The sequence below is a fragment of the Toxorhynchites rutilus genome, chromosome 3, assembly GCF_029784135.1.
Source record: "Toxorhynchites rutilus septentrionalis strain SRP chromosome 3, ASM2978413v1, whole genome shotgun sequence".
Classification (NCBI taxonomy): domain Eukaryota; kingdom Metazoa; phylum Arthropoda; class Insecta; order Diptera; family Culicidae; genus Toxorhynchites; species Toxorhynchites rutilus.
The window spans coordinates 61,777,991-61,796,222 of NC_073746.1; the positions used below are offsets into that span (position 1 = coordinate 61,777,991).

The 18,232-nt window shown below is 40.3% G+C and overlaps 1 protein-coding gene across 1 annotated transcript in view; it reads right to left on the reverse strand.

Moving 5' to 3' along the window:
• LOC129776333 (NADPH oxidase 5) overlaps positions 1-18,232 on the reverse strand; it is a 232,572-nt gene that overhangs the window by 64,129 nt on the left and 150,211 nt on the right. The window lies entirely within an intron of this gene.

The window sequence follows — 18,232 nt, forward strand, 5'->3', positions numbered from 1 at the left end:
TAATTTATAGTTCTTTCCAGAAAACTATTGATAAAAAATTTCCGTTACAGTTTTGATGAAGTTTGCCTCTTTTCTTCGATAACCCTTCATCAAAGTTTGGATTCTCTGTAGACTAACCTTAGCGGCCATTTTATTCCACGGTTTCTTCATGTTTGCAGCATCGTGATTCACTTTAGCACCCTTTTTCAATTCCCGACAATTGAGAGGATTGAGGATTGAGGAATCAACCCCAATGTAACAGTACCACTGAAGCACTTCTCGAAAGTAGTGGCAGCTTGCCAAATCTGGCCAGAACATCGCCGGACCTTTGTGAGCTTTAGTAAACGAAAGGAGACGTTTCTGCAGGCATTTTCGAGACCATTGTCTTGCTGGTGAGGAGAACCTTGGTTTTCTGTTCACAGCTGCGAATACCTTGCCAAATCAAGAACTTCCTGTCAAATTTATCAGCGAAAACGAACTTTAATTTGCAGGGTACATCTTTTCTGGCAGTGGCCTTATTGAATTTCCGGTCTTGGAGCTGCCCAACATCCATCTTCACGTACGTCTCCGCATCTACCAGCATGTATCCTTCGTACTTTGTCGAATCATTGTTGTACAATTTTCGAGCCCTTCTTTTGGTCACAACATTTTGCTTCAGCGTCTTGTTTGGTTGCTTACGAGCACGGAAATTTCGATTACCTACTAGCATAAGGATTCTTCGGATGGTTCTTTGGTTAGAGTTGTGTGTTTTGGCGATGTAGTAGACCGTGAGTCCCGGGTTTGCCTTACTTGTTCACAATACCTTCAAGTTGAAGGCTTCAACCTCAGTTTCCGATCGTGAGTTTCACTACGACGCGTCCTCTGATCCATCCGAACAACAGCACACGGTACGATTTCAGCGATCTCGCGATTTTAGTACCTGACTACGTCGGATTTTTGAAGTGGGTGTCCAAAATCAAATTTCATCTCTTGGCATCCTATGCTGCATAACTTTTTCGAACCAAAACGGATCAACGTGAAACTTTTACCGTTGGAAGGTACAGGCAGATATTCTCAGCATAAAATCAACAATGCACAATGGTCCAGGAGATGTATTTAAGTGGAAATTAGCATTTAGAGCTCGACCGTTATTCTTTAGACAAAAACTGTCTTCAACAAAGTTGTTACATATGATACAGCGCTCATTCTTATGTTATCAAAAATAGGGTAACCAAAATTGTCGATGAAATAAAACAACTGACTTTCTTATCTTTATAGATAGAAGTAAACATGGTTCGACAATGTTGTAGTTCCAGTTATTTGAGATATCTTTGTAGAACAAAGATATCTCAAATACACCAAAACTGTCTTAGTACGACTTTTAGAGTTTTTCAATACCAACATTTTGCGATGCAGAATTTTTCAATATCTTAATCCTACTTAAAGTAATTGATGTTTTTCTACCCAAATTTCAATTTAAATTTACTCAAACACAACAAATAACATATTGTTGAACATCGCACATCATGTAGAGTGAAATACGTTCTTTCAAATACCGTCAATAAGCTTTGTTTATGTTTGCCTCGGAAAGAATGACAAACAATTGAAGAGAGCGTATTTTTTGGGAAGAAATATCAATAACTTTGAGTTAAGTTGAGATATTGATAAGTTCTGTATCGCAAAATGTCTGTATTGGTATGTTCTAAAAGTCTTCCGAAGACAGTTTGTATGTAGAATTTGAAATATAAAAGTTAGAGCAAAAAAAGTTTTTTTTCATGGTGACCCTAACGTAACTTAGAAAAAAGGCGATTATTTCAAGAGATAGAAAAAAACTTTGTTCTACCAAGATATCTCAAATAACTGGAACTACAACATTGTCGAACTATGTTTACCTCTATTTATAAAGATAAGAAAGTTAGGTGTTTTATTTCATCGACAATTTTGGTCACCCTATTTTGATAACATAACAATGAGCGCTCTGTCATATGTTACAATTTTGTCAAAGACAGTTTTTGTCTAGAGAATAACTGTCGAGCTCTAAATGCTTATTTCCACTAAAATGTATCTCTTGGACCATTGTGCAATGGAAAAGTGTGATTCAAAGATACAAAAACACGTTTCAACTGACGGTATCGAAACCGATACGATGCATTTTTTGTATCTAAAATACAAAATTTAAAAAAATGTATAAGGTGTACCGGTAAGTTTCTTCGGTTTTGCAACAGTGGGCTTAGCTTGATTATTATTCCAGTGAATCAAATTCCCAGACATTCGATGGAAATCTACTGTCATTGCGCGTCTTTTTAAGTATATGTGAAAAAGTTGAAGCGTAAACAACAACAAGTTGCCACTTCGAATATGTCGAATTTCGTACCAACGAAAGTGTTTTTGCGGGGAGTGTTACTTCATTACTTCAATATGAAGATAAAAGCTGCGGAAAGTCATCGCATTTTGGTGGAAGTTTATGGCGACCATGCTCCAACTGAGTGAACGTGTCAGACGTGGTTTGCACGGTTTTAAAGTGTTAATTTTGACTCGGAAAACGAAGAACGTTCCGAACCGCCAAAAAAGTTGAAGATGAAGAGTTGGAGGTTTTACTCGATCAAGATGCTCCAACTGAGTGAACGTGTCAGACGTGGTTTGCACGGTTTTAAAGTGTTAATTTTGACTCGGAAAACGAAGAACGTTCCGAACCGCCAAAAAAGTTGAAGATGAAGAGTTGGAGGTTTTACTCGATCAAGATGCTTCACAGACGCAACAAGAACTTGCAGATACACTTGGAGTAGCTCAGCAAACCATATCCGATCTTTAAAAGCAATGGGAATGATCAGAAAGATAGGACATTGGGTGCCGTATGAATTGAAACCACGAGACGTCGAACGCCGATTTTTCACGTGCGCACAACTGTTCCAAGGGCATAAAAGAAAGGGTTTTTTTTGCATCGAATCATACTGGCGATGAAAAGTGGGCCCATTACGACAATCCTAAACGTCGGGCAACGTATGGATACCCCGGCCATGCATCAACATCGACGGCCGCGCGGAATATTCACGGCCAGAAGGTTATGCTGTCTATTTGGTGGGACCAGCTGGGTGTGGTGTACTATGAGCTGCTAAAACCGAATGAAACTATTAAAGGGGACTTCTACCGACGACAATTGATGCATTTGAGCCGTGCACTGAAGGAGAAATAGTACCACAATACGAGCAAAGACACGATAAAGTTATTTTGCAGCACGACAATGCTCGGCCACATGTCGCGAAACCGGTGAAAATATACTTGAAAACGCTGAAATAGGAGGTCCTATCCATTCCGCCGTATTCTCCAGACATTGCTCCGTCCGATTACTACCTTTTTCGATCGATGTAACATGGCTCTAATTTTGATGAAGTAAATAAATTGGATCGATTCGTGGTTAGTCGACGAACCGGCCGATTATTTCCACAAAGGGATCCGTAAATTGCCAGAAATATGGGAAAAAGTTGTGACTAGCGATGGGCAATACTTTGAATATTAAATTTGTAATCATTTTTGCAGAAAAAAACCCAAAAAACTTACCGGTACTTCTGTTATTTAAATTGCACGTCTTTCATTTACAACACCCTCAGAAGTGATTTAGTTCTCACCCTTCGTCAAAACCTCTTCGTGCGGCTGTTGACTGCTAAAGCTAAAGCGCTAAAGCGAGACTAGAATTCAAATCACAAATTGAATGTCTTTCATAATCGAGGAGTCTAGCTTTGCTTGCTTTGTGCATATTCTGAGAATACAATCTGAAACAAATAACGGTGCATGTTCATTCAACAAGATAGCAAAGCAGAAACTGACAGTATGACACAGCGAAGGCAGTATTTATCGTGCTGTTTCTTTTTGTTTTTCTCTGGATAGAGGGTTCAATAATGATTAGCTACGATTTTGTTTCTAATCATTGATATATTCTAATTGTGCCTTGCTGCTACGTTAGTTGTTCAATTGGTCGACGCAGTTTGAGGAACACAGATTGACCTAATCATAATGTGATTTTTTTTTCAGACAATACTTGGCATTTTTCTATTGTTCAATAGTTTTGTTTCTAAGATATATGATTAAATATAAAAATATTCCCCATCGATTAATGCAAATATCTTTGCGATCTGTCAAGAAATAGTCGAGTTATAAGCGTTTAACATCTTTAATTTTTATCGTTACTTGCTCACTTTGAGGTTTTAAATTTTAAATCCAATACATTCTTTGCCAAACGTCCTGCGTTAAAAATCTACAAGAAGCGGATAAGCAGCTGGATAGTGTTGAGCTCTATCGCCAATGGGAATACTAAAATTGTATGTCATTAGTTCTACAATTTTTTAAAGATTGCTACACCTGCAACAACATTTATTGGGATGAATCCAACGTAATGAAGACACAAATTGAAGATGGAGGAGGAGTTGATCGAGTATCTCGAAGAAGTTTCTGAACCTTGTTGGAAAAAGATTCAAAATACCATCCTATCCTCATCCCTATGTTCCAATTAAATTCTTCGTAGAAAAAAGCAAAACAACCGGTGCACTTATGTGAATGCTGTTTTTATGGGTTGCCTTAAGGAAGTATTCTAGTCTAGAAATTTGAAAAAAATCAAAAATTTTTTCCTTCATATTTGTGTAAATAGTTTAGGCATTCAAGAATATATAAGAATAAGAGCCATTTTAGTGATGCGTTATCTAACATGGTGCGGCCATGTTAGATAACGCATCATTTGAATTTCAAACGGGTTTTTCTCGAAACTATTTTTTCAAAGTGACGTACACGATATCTAAAGTTCTACTGAACCGATTCATGTCGAAATTATAGGAATACAATCTGTGTACATCGCATGAATCTTTAAAAATGAGTTTTTTTTAAATTTTTACTATTTTTAAAAAACTCGGGAAACGCAAGAAAAAAATAATTTAAACGGCATTTTGTTTTTCAAACTACCGCCATTTTGTCAAAAAAGATGTTTTTGACTTGTTCGAGGTTCATGCGATAGAGACATCTTTACTGATTTAGAATCTGTTCGATTTTGTGTTTCAGATAACCAGAGGGGCACAACTTTTTTTTGAACCCTCTCACTTCATCAGCTTGTAACTATCCAAGTTATGAATATTTTTTCTCCGTTCTATTTTTGTTTTATTGTTAAAAAATAGATGAACAAATAATGATATAATGGAATAAAAATACATTTCGTTTTATTTTTGTGGAGCTCGAAAAAGCGTCTGAAATTCATGTCTCTACACTAGAATACCCCCTTAAACGTTTCAGAAGCTGAACAAAAGGATTATACGCCGTGTCCAATGTTTTCGCATAAAAAATCAAACTTTGCTATTTTACATACGATATTCGGATTTCATCGCTTATTGCTTGAATGAAAGGTAATATTATGTTAATCATTTACAGGATGTTACGGAATGACACCGTCTTTAACCTTTTCAAACAGCTTCAAACGTTTATCATACCCGTCGCAGGTTGCGTTTTCGCGTTTTCAAGTATATTTTCACGACTTCTATTCAACGAAATCCAAATTCGGAGGATCTCGGCTTTGAACTTGGCTAAAGTAGACACATTTCGCCCGTTTACACCTTGGACATCATATATGACCATACTAAGAATCTCAAGAGCTTTTCATCGCAGGTCATGTTTGAGCACAATGTGTATTGTCAACTTCGAATCATTGTGATTAGCGATCATTTTACGTAGAGCGCGTTGTGATTTCCGTCTAATTCGCTCCCGGACCATATTCTAGGAAGTTCAAGGACAATCTCATTACATATAACGATCAAAACAGGCAAAACAATGTTTAAAAGGGTTGGAATGAAATATGATTTGGTGAATGATTTGGTAGGATATATCAAGGATTGCAAGGATTTGGTAGGATATATCGGGGATTGAGAAAATGGACGCCACCAGAAAAACGGGACTTTTTGGATTCAGGCATGGTGTTCGGACGTGAAAAAATATCTCTGGAGCAGCGATTCGTTTCTCAACTGCTCAAAGCTGAAAATATTTATTAAATCAATAAATGAATTATTATTTTGAAGGAAATGTTTACATTGGTTTTTTTTCTTTTCAAATCGACGTAACGACTAACTAAAAGGTGTGTCACATCAAATTGCATCACGGAAAAAACGCTGTAGAAATTTAATTTTTAGGAATTATATCTTCAGCTTTCGCTTATAATCAGATAAGAGTGTATAGATCACGTTGGTCATGCTTCACTGTCAATTTTTCGTAAATTTGGAAAAATGTCGTCGAACGAAATAGAGCGTCGTGAATTAATCCTGCGCACTCATTTCGAGAATCCGGAGTTGTCACATCGGGACATCGGTAAGATGCTGGGAATCGTCCAATCCACGGTCAGCAGAGTACTAAAACGATACTTCGAGAACCTAACCATCGACCGGAAGGTGAAGAACGGCAAAAATGGATGCTCCGTCAGTGAAAAAGATCACAAGCGCGTAGTTAAGCAGTTTAGACGTGATCCGAGAAGTTCGGTCCGGGATGTCGCCAATAAGCTGAATTCGTCAAGTTCATTCATCCAGCGGACCAAGCAGCGGGAGGGCCTGCGTACATACAAGGTTCAGAAGGCTCCTAACCGCGACGAAAGGCAAAACATAGTGAGGAAGACGCGAGCCCGGAAGCTGTACACCGAAATGCTGACGAAGCCGCATTGCCTGGTAATGGACGACGAAACCTACGTCAAAGCGGACTTTCGTCAGCTGCCGGGCCTGTTGTTCTTCTCCGCAGAGGACAAATTCAGCGTTCCGGAGGAGATTCGCAAGCAGAAACTATCCAAGTTTGCCAAAAAGTACATGGTGTGGCAAGCGATCAGCTCTTGCGGAAAGCGGAGCGCCCCCTTCGTGATGACCGGCATGATAAACGGGCAGGTTTACCTTAAGGAGTGCCTACAGAAGCGCTTACTACCACTATTGAAGCAGCACGAGGGCCCGACCATCTTCTGGCCGGATCTCGCTTCGTGCCACTATTCAAAGGACGTGTTGGAGTCGTACGAAGCCAATGGGGTCACCTTCGTGCCATAGGAAATGAACCCGCCCAACGCGCCAGAGCTTCGCCCAATAGAGAAATATTGGGCGATTATGAAGCAGGCCCTCCGGAAGAACCCAAAAGTTGTCAAATCGGAGGCGGACTTCAAGAGAAAATGGATTTCTGTTCAAAAAACTACAACCTGACGTTGTACAGAACCTTATGGACGGGGTAAAGAGGAAGGTGCGAGCATACGGGCTTGGGCTCGAAGTATGAATAAAAAGAAAATGCCAAAAGTTGTTTAATAGTTTTTATTTTACTGTCTAAAATTTTCAAAAGGATCGGTCTACTGGGCGAATTTCTACAGCGTTTTTTCCGTGATGCAATTTGATGTGACACACCCTTTACTTCGCGGGGTTCTGCTAAGCTTCACTCCCTATGATCGCGCAACTAATTATAATTGAATGAGGTTAATTTCTGGGATGAAAATTTTAACTCCTACTCTCTTACCTCCGATGTCACTGCGGTAATTTAAACTTGGTGATCATATGATCAAACCTACCGTTTCTAAAGTTCACTTAAATTCTTATAAATTCACCGCTGTTATAGAACCTGCCTTCAAGCGTGGTAGAAAAAAATGGTTCTTCTTTTCACTTCCAACCGTTTCTTATTCTGTCAACGCTCGCTGCAACGCAGTTGAAGTTTGCAGAGCTGTGTTGCCAGAACACATGGTGTGTGACGAACGTTTGTCCAAGATTTCTATCGAAAAGCTTGGACGCTGTTCCATCGACCAACTCTCGGTTGACCGCCACACCATTTGGTGTGCCACTATGCCAAACCGCAAAGGACAAAGGAGGATCACTCTCGGCAGTGTCACTCCGGTATCGTCCTGGGCCTGTCGATTGCCGTCAAGGAGGGAAGACGCCGAGCTACTGCCAACTCTCCACGTGTCGACCTGCCATGGACTCCTGGAACGCTGGAACAAACATCAATCGAAGTCGTATACGCCCGCCTCTCTCTTGTCACCGTAGAACAACTCGCCAACTCGAACAACTGTAAAATAGCTTTGCATTCCAGCCGGCCTTGGTTCGATCCCCATTGACGTCGTATGGACTTTTTTCTTTGGCACAATCCCAAATGAAATGAGAAAAGAAAAAGGAAAGGGATGTCTGCACGCATACATACAAATCATTTTTAAGCTTTTAAAACAGCTTATAATTTGCGCATTTGACTCTCCAGCACACTAAATGGCATCATTTCTGCCAAAGATGACATGTTTTCTGCCAACGCTAGTTTGGGTGTACGTTGTCAATTTGTTTTTTTTTTGTGTTTTCTTGAATGTTTTTTTGAATGGATGTAATCAAGTAAGGAAAAAATAAAGGTTTTTGTTATGAATGTTTTTTTAAATGGTTGTAATCAGGTATGGAAAAAAGGAGCACTTAACGAATAACGCCGAAGAACCTAGATTACATTCATATGTGTATTACTTTCGAAAAGACAGAAAGGTATATCATGTTTACAAACGGGCAGATACATTTGTGGATGTTGTTCATCTAAAGAACAAGTTACGTTTCTGGATTCGAAGACCGTGTTGCAAGAATGAACTTGGTAGATGAGCTCATGATGAAGGTACCAAGAAAATTGGGCCTACATTTAGATGACATCTAATTTTTTTTCATTGAAGCATGAACTGCTGATCTTTATACATTAAGACCCGTCCACATTACGCCAATCGGCCTTGGCCGCCCGGTAAAGCCGACCAAATGTGGACGTACCGCCCGGACTTGCCGACGTGCCGAAAACCGACTCGAATCAAACCGAACTCAACCCGAAACAAGTGGGTCCGATTCGGAGAAAGTCGAACCAAAACAAAACGAAGTAAATTAGCGTTGACGACATTGTGCTTCGTGTGTTCGTGACGGCTTCGTGCATCCGATGGGGCTTCGGCTTCGTGCACCCGATGGGACGTCCACATTACCTAACGAACCGAATGTACCGCCTGGTACAGGCCGATCGGCATAATGTGGACGCGCCTTTACATAGCAGTGCATCTTTTATTTTAACACCTTTATTTAACTTCAGATACTTCTATCATTTAAATTCTGCAAACGTTTGCATCATTTTTTTTTTCAAAGTTTCATATTCTATGAATACCTTTCAATTGCCATTGCTGTCAAAATCTGCTCGATACCGTGTATAAAAAAAGCCAACTTTTAAAGCAGATTAATGACTGCTTCCTCCTTTTTATTGCCATGTTTTGATGCTGGCTCGAAGTATACATCGCTTGATCTCCACCCACGTCAATTCCCTGAAGATTGAAACCCATATCTGCCTGCTGACCGCGACGTGAAACCCCTCACCAACTTGAACCATCAGAAAAGGAGCGTGAAAATCCCAAATTTATTCGGTATCACAGACCATTTGCCCTGGTGTGACTGGGGTGTGAGTGTGAGCAACGTTGACCGAATCCCGCTCGGAGTCTGAGGAAAGGTAAACAAAACCAGCGAAGCTTTCCGGCAATTTAGCCTTAAGTCATCTGCATCAGCGCTTTCGATTGCGGCTTAACGGGGGCGCACGATGTGGCGTTTAATTGGCATTCAAATTTATTTTTTTTTGGTGGCGTGTGTACCGAAAAAAGAGTGTAAAAGCAGAATCTTAATTCGTTCTGCTGCAGCAATCACTTCTCTCTTGCGGGGAGTGAGAATGTAATCCAACCAATGAGGTGCACAGTGAAGGGATTCACACAAAAGGATACCGCAAATTACTCCACACGAAGTGGTCTACTGGTGATGACCGTGGTTGAAAGGGATTATGTCACGGCGAAAAAGATGTGTGCGGGCCCAAATTAACGATTGTCTAAAAAAAGCTCATCCTGTGACGGCTGGGAGCTATTTATTAGTAGTCATTATGGAAAGCATAATTATAGCTCATTCGGGTAGTCAATGTGATTGGGTTTTGAGCACTCCAACCTGTGAAGGTTGGCCTTTTTGGTGCTGAATCGTTCACACTCTGCCTGTGACATCTTGTCATTAAGAGGACCCTCTCCGGTGCGGCCAAACAAGTTCGAGTCATATGTTATGGCTGTTGCGTGTAAGCAGACCTCGCACGATTTGTAATTACTACTCAGTGAATTACGCGAAAATTACTAACATTACATGCCAATTGATTGTTTTAATAACATCTTTATGTGGCTGGGTTTATTTGAGACAAAACATTGCGTATTTTATCCGTTCACCTGTTGGCTGTGAATGTCATATGAAATTGGCTGGGGGATTTCATCCTATATCGGTGATTTCTGATTCGCTCAGATTATTATCTCTATTAAAAACAACCAATTCGAAAACATGTTTAACAACATGCGAGAGCAACTTTTCAGCGCACCTGACAGCCTTCTTCGGGTGGTGAAAATGAAGAAATAAAATTCCCGCTGCTTTGACAAACGATGCCCATGCGCAAAAATGGTATATGCAACGTGTCCAGTGCCCCTTTTCCGGTGGCCGTGGAAGGCGATCATGGACCTGTCCACTCGGCGAGCGACAGCTTCGAATCCCTTGGGAGGTTTTTACACACTTCAAAGTGCGTTCCTTTCTGGTACTTCTGCTGCTCAGCTCATCGGTCCGGCATGCGTGCGTTGAAGTTGCCTGATTGATGTCCCAGCTGCCCGATAGTGATGGGAATCGATCCATTCCTGGAGCTGATTTCTATCGTCTCACGGAGCAATGAGATCTGTATCCGTGAGCGCGATAAAAGCGCGAGCAACACTTGTCCGACCGCATTCACGTCTTCTCTGGTGGTCTCATCTGGTCACTCGGTGGTACGTCGCGAGTTGATTTTATATGCATTGGCCAATCAAAAGGGATCCGTCTGCCCCACTGTGCTGGCCCCGCGGAAAGTGCTAAACCTGTTGCGAGTGCGGAAAAGTAGTCCACTTTGGTGACATCAGAGGGCGTCTGCTAGATGACATTTACCGTTAGGTGAAATGTCTACAACGAAGTTGATTCAGTGCTTATTCACATTTTGAAATCTTTGCAGCCAGTCTCTGCTATTTGTAGATGGGAGTATAATAAAATTCGCTCCCTTTTAGCACGTGCCAAAGTCGCCAATTGACACGATCAACTCGATGTTTCGCAAATAACGTTTCCGTCTACCAATCACTGGGGATCTCGATTTATTGTATCCGACGATCCAAACGTCTGATGGCGATAGGTGTTGACACCTCCTGTAAAGAAACAATCCGATTGTGAACGCTTGATCGCTTGACCGTTTTGATTGTTTTGAGTTAACAACGGGTTGTCCTCCTGTTTACTGTGCTCGAGGTCATATTTTTCCATTTTTACGGAAACGTGGAACTGAAGGCAGAAGCGAAATTTAATATAATCTTCACTGTTTTTTTTACGGATTTTCGTTTTAATTGTATGTTTTGTCGCTCTTTTAAATCTCTTTACACAGCCATTCCATGTCAAACCGATATAGTGGTTCTCAGATTTTCGTCAAAAGTTGTAGTTTTGTTCTTTATTGCAAACTGTTAGACCCGTATTTTTTTATTTTTTTTTGTTAGTGTGCACATTTTCATTTTAGAATATCGGCTTTTTCCCCTTTTTTTTTTTTTTTTTTTTTTCCAAAAATGACATTTTTCAAAAATTCGTAACTTGTGAACTACTGAACCGAATTAGACGGTCGATATATCAAATTAAAGCTTATAAGCTAGTTATTCTTGCGAAAATTCCAGGTTTTGGTTTTGTCATTATTGATTGTATTTGTTTTTTATAGTTTTCATGGTCTCGGGACCAAGGGCGCTATATATTTTTATATTTTTTATAGAAAGCTGAGGATAGTTCACACAACATATCCCAAAAATGACTTTTTTCAAAAAATTATTACTTTTGAACTACTGGACCGATTCAGATGATCGACATATCAAATTAAAGCCTACCTTTCTAAAAAAATAACACTCTTGCCAATTAATTGGATTATAGTCACATACATCCAGTCTAGTCGCATAGAAATATTGAACGAAAACTGAAAACATGTTAACTTTGAAAAATCATAACTTAAAAACGAAAAATAACACCTCGCTGGTATCCGGATGTATTATGTGAAAAACCTCAGCTTTCAGAAAAAAAAATATAAAAATGGAAAATAAATATAATCAATAATTACAAACACAAAATCCAGTTCTATTTGGAGAGTAATATTTGTTCAAACAAGACTAGCCAATTGGCTTTAATTTGATATGTCGATCATCGAAATCGGTCCAGTAGATCAAAAGTTATGATTTTTTGCAGCGGAAAAAAATGGGACAAAAATGATTTTTCGGACCATCGGTTATCTTTAAAAAATAATAACTCAAAAACGAAAAAAAAATGCCTCCCTGGTTTTGAGATACGCTATGTGAAAAATTCTCAGCTTTGTTATTCGAAAAATCTAGAACATCAACATACATGACAAAGGAGGTTCCCGGAATAAATCGCTGCAGAAAACGACTGCAACAGAAACAACCACTCAGAGAAAGTGTAATAAGATAAAAATATTGTGGCTCGGTATTGTATTTCAAAACAAAAAATAACCGGGCAAACGTAACGCCCCGGCCAACCGTATGCCGTCCGACGCTCGCTAAAGATCGGTCGGACATTGCTAAAGGATCGTATCCTATGTTTCACTAACCGGGCAATCAGTGGAACCCAGGTTTGCGTGCGACAGACCGTTACTCCCGACGGCGGGTCGGCGGTCGACTCGGATCGCGTCATCTTGGCGGCATGAGCCGCCTCGATCCCTTATCCTCGTTAAATGGGGACTACGCCTCAATTACATTGACCTCAAAATAAATTGTGAAAAACGAAAACGAAAAAATTAATTTATAATTGAAATTACGCTTTTTTCCGTGAGGGATTGATACCTATGATGTTTTTCCGTGCCACAATATTTCTAGCCTACTACACTTTTTCTGAACGGTTGTTTCTGTTGCAGTTGTTTTCTGGGGCGATTTATTCCGGACATGGTTATACTATGCACCATAAGACGGGAAATTTATTCAGCATTTTATTTGCTTAATAACAAATATAAGGTAAGATAGGTATGTTTTGACATAGGACTATGTCTTTGATTTCTATATAGGGGGGTAACTTTACGAAAAATGTAGCGATTCATTAAGAGTTTTCAAACGCATATTACTCAAAATCGTTATTGCGACGTATGTTGTGTTGTACACCATTGGACAGGAAATTTAAATTTGCTTATGACATGAACAGTGAATATAGTGAAAAAATTAACAATTTGACGATTAAAATGGGTTTGTTATTTTGATTTTGCTTGCCACTCGTATTTCCCCACAACGCAACGAGTAATTTTTTTGCCTACAATTCGGCGTTAGCTTACAATGTGATTAGACGCGTACACCCATACCTCGCTTCACGGCCTAGATACGTTCCACGAAAATCGGCCGCAAAGCGAAAAGCAGTATAAGTAATCAATTATTCTAATACAAGTTCATACAAATTCAATCGGATCGGTTCCAAATTTGTTTGTAACATGGTTTATCATTCTAAATGCACTTTATATTTCTATTTCATTTAAATCAAAAATACATTTTCAAAAAACCTTTTTTTCGATTTACAAAAAAATTATAGAAGGTTGTGTCCAAGATACGACCGCATTGTTGACGTAGAACTACGCTGTTATTTTATGTAAGTTGCTTGTTTATACCTTCGGATATTATTCTATAATGCTGTGAAATTTTAGAAACAACTGCTTAGTAGAATAATCTCTGAAATGATTTTTTCATTGTAGAATCAGTTGACGATAATTGATTGATGATTCATTCTTGCCCTCGCAAAACAATCGTATGTCGCAATTTATTTCATGTCAATGCATCGAAAATTTACCTCGAAGGCTATTTCGGTGGCCTTTTTCGAAATTGACATAGACTCGGCTACAGTCGATTGTATACATGTTGTACCAGCACCATTATTCCATATCTCAAAACTACATCAATATATCATTGGCACCGCATGTAAACAACAACAATGACAACACCTGCAAGTATCAAATATCATGCTACATTTTATTTAGTATTGCCTCAAAGGAATCGCACCTCTAGATATTGTTCGTACAAACTAAGCGTAAACCAAGCGCCAAACAAGCGTTCACCATAGCATGCATACAGAGCCATACATTGGTGGCTTGAAACTACTAGCAATATAAACATTTTGCATTTTGCGCTATTCTCAAAAGAAACGCTTCTTTTAATATTACTGGCCTCGAAAAGAGTTGCATTACTTTCTCATGTTCGAGAGAAGCGCAGCTGTCACCCTTAGTGGAGGAACTTTGCTACTGGCAAGCGAAACCTAATCACATACAAAATTCCAGAACACTTTACTTTCTTGATGACTAAACAAAAGAAATAAACTCTTTTTGTTAATAACAACCTCGAAAACAGTAGCAATGCTTCATTATGATCAATATTAGCGCAAATGCAATCCTAGTTGAAGGCAGTTTTGCAACTGGCACGCGTATATTCACGTATATTCACGTATATTTCTTCAGGGCTTAAATTTGATATATCAAAAGAGAAAAAGTACAGATGCTGAACAATGAAAAAACTCAATTTAAATGTAATTGCAACACACAATCACAGTCCTATGTCAAGATCCCGTCCATGCCCTTAGGCTTAGACCCATAAACTTTTTTAGATTTTTCTCGCTGCTTGCTTGCTTCTACAACGCAACAACAACATGTTTTCATACAATTCAGGCGTTAGTCTCCTTAGTCTAATTTATTTATTTGTTCTTATATGTTTTGACGTAGGACTTCGTCTTTCATTTCTATACCGGGGTGTATGTTCAAAGTTTCGAAAACGAGAGCGTAGAGTCTGTAGGGTCAATTTTTGAGCGATAATACCTCTTTTCCGGCTAAAAGAGATTTTTAGAGATTGAGTCCCAATTTATTTTGGATTCTACTCTTACATTTTGAGAATGAAATTCGATTTCGGTCATATAACCACCACGGGTCCGTTTACAGTCCGTTGGGCCCAATTTTCCACTACTCGGCCACATATTTCCATCGGATCGAATTTCACGTTGGATGTTTTCTCTGAGCTCTTCTAAAGTTGCAGGTTAGTATAGACCAGTAACTTGACATAGCCCCACAAAAAGAATTCCAATGGCGTCAAGTCGCATGAACGAGGCGGCCATTTCTCAAAAAAACACGTTCACCGAACGTACTTTTCAATAGATCCATTGTGACATGCGCTGTGGTGCAACTGGCACAGTTTTGTTGAAACCATAAATCATTGATGTTGAGATCTTCCAACTGTGACCATAAATATTCTTCCAACATGTCGCGGTAGCACTCTCCATTGACGGTACCATCACGGTCGCTCTCGTCGACGAAGAAATACGGACCAATCCCTCCACCAGAACTAAAACCACACCAAACAGTATTTTTTTGCGAATGCAATTGTGTTTCTTGAAGCACATGTGGGTTTGCATTTGACCAATAATTTGATCTTTTAAAAATGTGTAACCCAAGATATTTTCGCGAAATACGCCACAGCGAAGTTTGGGAGATGTACAATTCTTGAGAACGCCGTGCAATTGACATATTTGGGTCATTTCGGATGGGATGGGATCGGACATCGTTGGCGATTGTTGGTTTATTCGTTTGCATTGGATTATTATCAGACCTATCTGGTGGCACAGGGCAAGATACTTCTCTTGACAAAGGTGCGGGGTGAGTTTGTGGTACAGTTGTGATAAACGGATTCACCGCTGAAACCGATGCTGACGTCAGCGCTGGTGGAGCAGCCAACTCAGGTTCAAGGGCTGCAGGAGCTGATGCGAATGTGAGCGGGCGCGGCAATGCCCGCCCAAAATTTGTTTCTTGTTATTGTTATTTTGTTTGTAATACCTTCAAATATTCACGTTTTCTTACTAAGCGCAACTTCATGAGTCCAATCGCAGAACTGTTCATTGATTGATCTTCTAATCGACCCTGTTGAATTCACCTTTTACTGAAAAAATCCTAGTGCTTCTACCAAAACTCATTATTATAATATCAGATTATTTTCAGACACAATTCTCGTTCAAGATTTTTCAACCACTTGCAAATCACATGTTTCTCCGTTACATGGAATAAATGTTTGATACAGAAAATATGATAGAATAAAAACAGACCTCACCCCTCTTCTCCCCTTTTAAGGGAAGGGAGTTGAAGGGGGGTTGAGAAGTGTGTATCCACCATAGAAATGTTTCGTGCCCCCTAAAATCTTCACATGCCAAATTTGGTTTCGTTTGCTTGATTAATTCTCGAGTAATGCAGAAATTTGTGTTTCATTTGTATGGCAGCCCCCCTCAGAGAGGAGGGTGGGGTATCTAACCACCGTAAAAACATTTATTGCACCCTAAAATCTTCACATGCCAAATTTGGTTTCATTTGCTTGATTAATTCTCGAGTAATGCAAAAATTTGTGTTTCATTTGTATGGCAGCCCTCCCTTAGAGAGGGGGGTGGAGTGTCTAACCACCATACAAACATTTATTGCACCCTAAAACCTCCACATGCCAAATTTCGTTTCATTTGCTTGATTGATTCTCGAGAAATGCAGAAATTTGTGTTTCATTTGTATAGCAGTCCCCCCTCCCCCCTCCCCTTAGAGAGGGGGGTTGGAGTGTCTAACCACCACAGAAACATTTATTGTACCCTAAAACCTCCATATGCCTAATTCGGTTTCATTTGCTTGATTAATTTTCGAGTAATGCAAAAATTAGTGTTTCATTTGTATAGCGACCCCCGCTCAGAGAGGCAGGCGGGGTATCTAACCACCGTAAAAACATTTATTGCACCCTAAAACCTCCACATGCCAAATTTGGTTTCATTTGCTTGATTAATTCTCGAGTAATGCAGAAAATTGTATGGGAGCCCCCCCTTAGAGAGGATGGAGGAGTATCTAATCACCATAGAATCATTTATTGCACTCTAAAACCTGCAGATGCCAAATTTGGTTGCATTTGCTTGATTATTTCTCGAGTAATGTAAAAATTTGTCCCCCTTTAGAGAAAGGGAAGGGGTCTCAAACTATCATGAAAATCTTCCCCGGCCCCAAAAACCTATACATACCAATTTTCATGTCGATCGGTTCAGTAGTTTCCGAGTCTATAAGAGTCAGACAGACAGACAGACAGACAGACAGACAGACAGACAGACAGACAGACAGACAGACAGACAGACAGACAGACAGACAGCCGTGGAGTTGCCGGCCTAGAATAGCACTTCGGGTCTTGGTCCCTGTCCCTGTCGTATGAGGCGACTAATCGGGTGACAACGCGAGTAAGGGCGCGGTAAAGCCTATTGGAGATTGCACGGGGGAAATACCGTGTACAGGAGCCACGAAAGGAGTGCCAAGCACATCAGGATTGACGCCAGTAAGATCCTGATTACGACATACTGGTTACGACATAGAAAACGGACACGATACGGAAACGATTTCAACACGACGCTAAAGGCTGACAGTCGTGCTATCCTGTTCCCTGAGTAAGGAAGGGTGACACCTTCCTGAAACGGCGTGTAGGCTAATAGTGCGATTGCCCCCGTCCCGGTAATAACTTGGCAAGTCTTCGGGTACGTTCGATGCTCGTCTAGGCTCAGGCACTAGGTACTAGGCGTCAGATGTCACATTCCTGACTTGCGCTGATCTGGCTCTGAACACGGTCCCTATGAAGGACCGTGTCAACCCCTGCATGGCCTCACTGCTTGCATAGACAACCATGGGATCACTGATAGCGACTATGTACAACGAGCGGAGATAGCGGCCCGAAGTTGGGACCCAACAGACATGAATATCATCGAACAATTCAACAGACGAAACGACGGTAATGAAGACACACCAACGGGAGAGGCGAGCGTGTTCGCAAGGAGCGGTAAGCTCCAGAGATCACCAATTCGCAACCAGACAGCCATAGCGAATCCTATAGGACACCAACAGCATCCACAACAAGGAGAGACTAGCCTGATACAAGTGCTAACGCATAAAGCCAACACCACCACTTCTTTAGAAGGGCTGCAGGTCGGGAGGTCAAGCTTGATGGAGGTCAAGAAAAAAGTGAACGAGCTCTACGAGTTCATTAAGGACAAAAACAATGTCCATACTAAGATCAAACATTTAGTCACAAGCATCAAATCCGCCGTTACGGCTGCTGACCGCGAACAGAAGGAGATGATCACGCGAGCAGAGGTTGTTGAAAAAGCACTCGCTGAAGCAAGGGAGAAGATGTCCGTCGAGATACAGG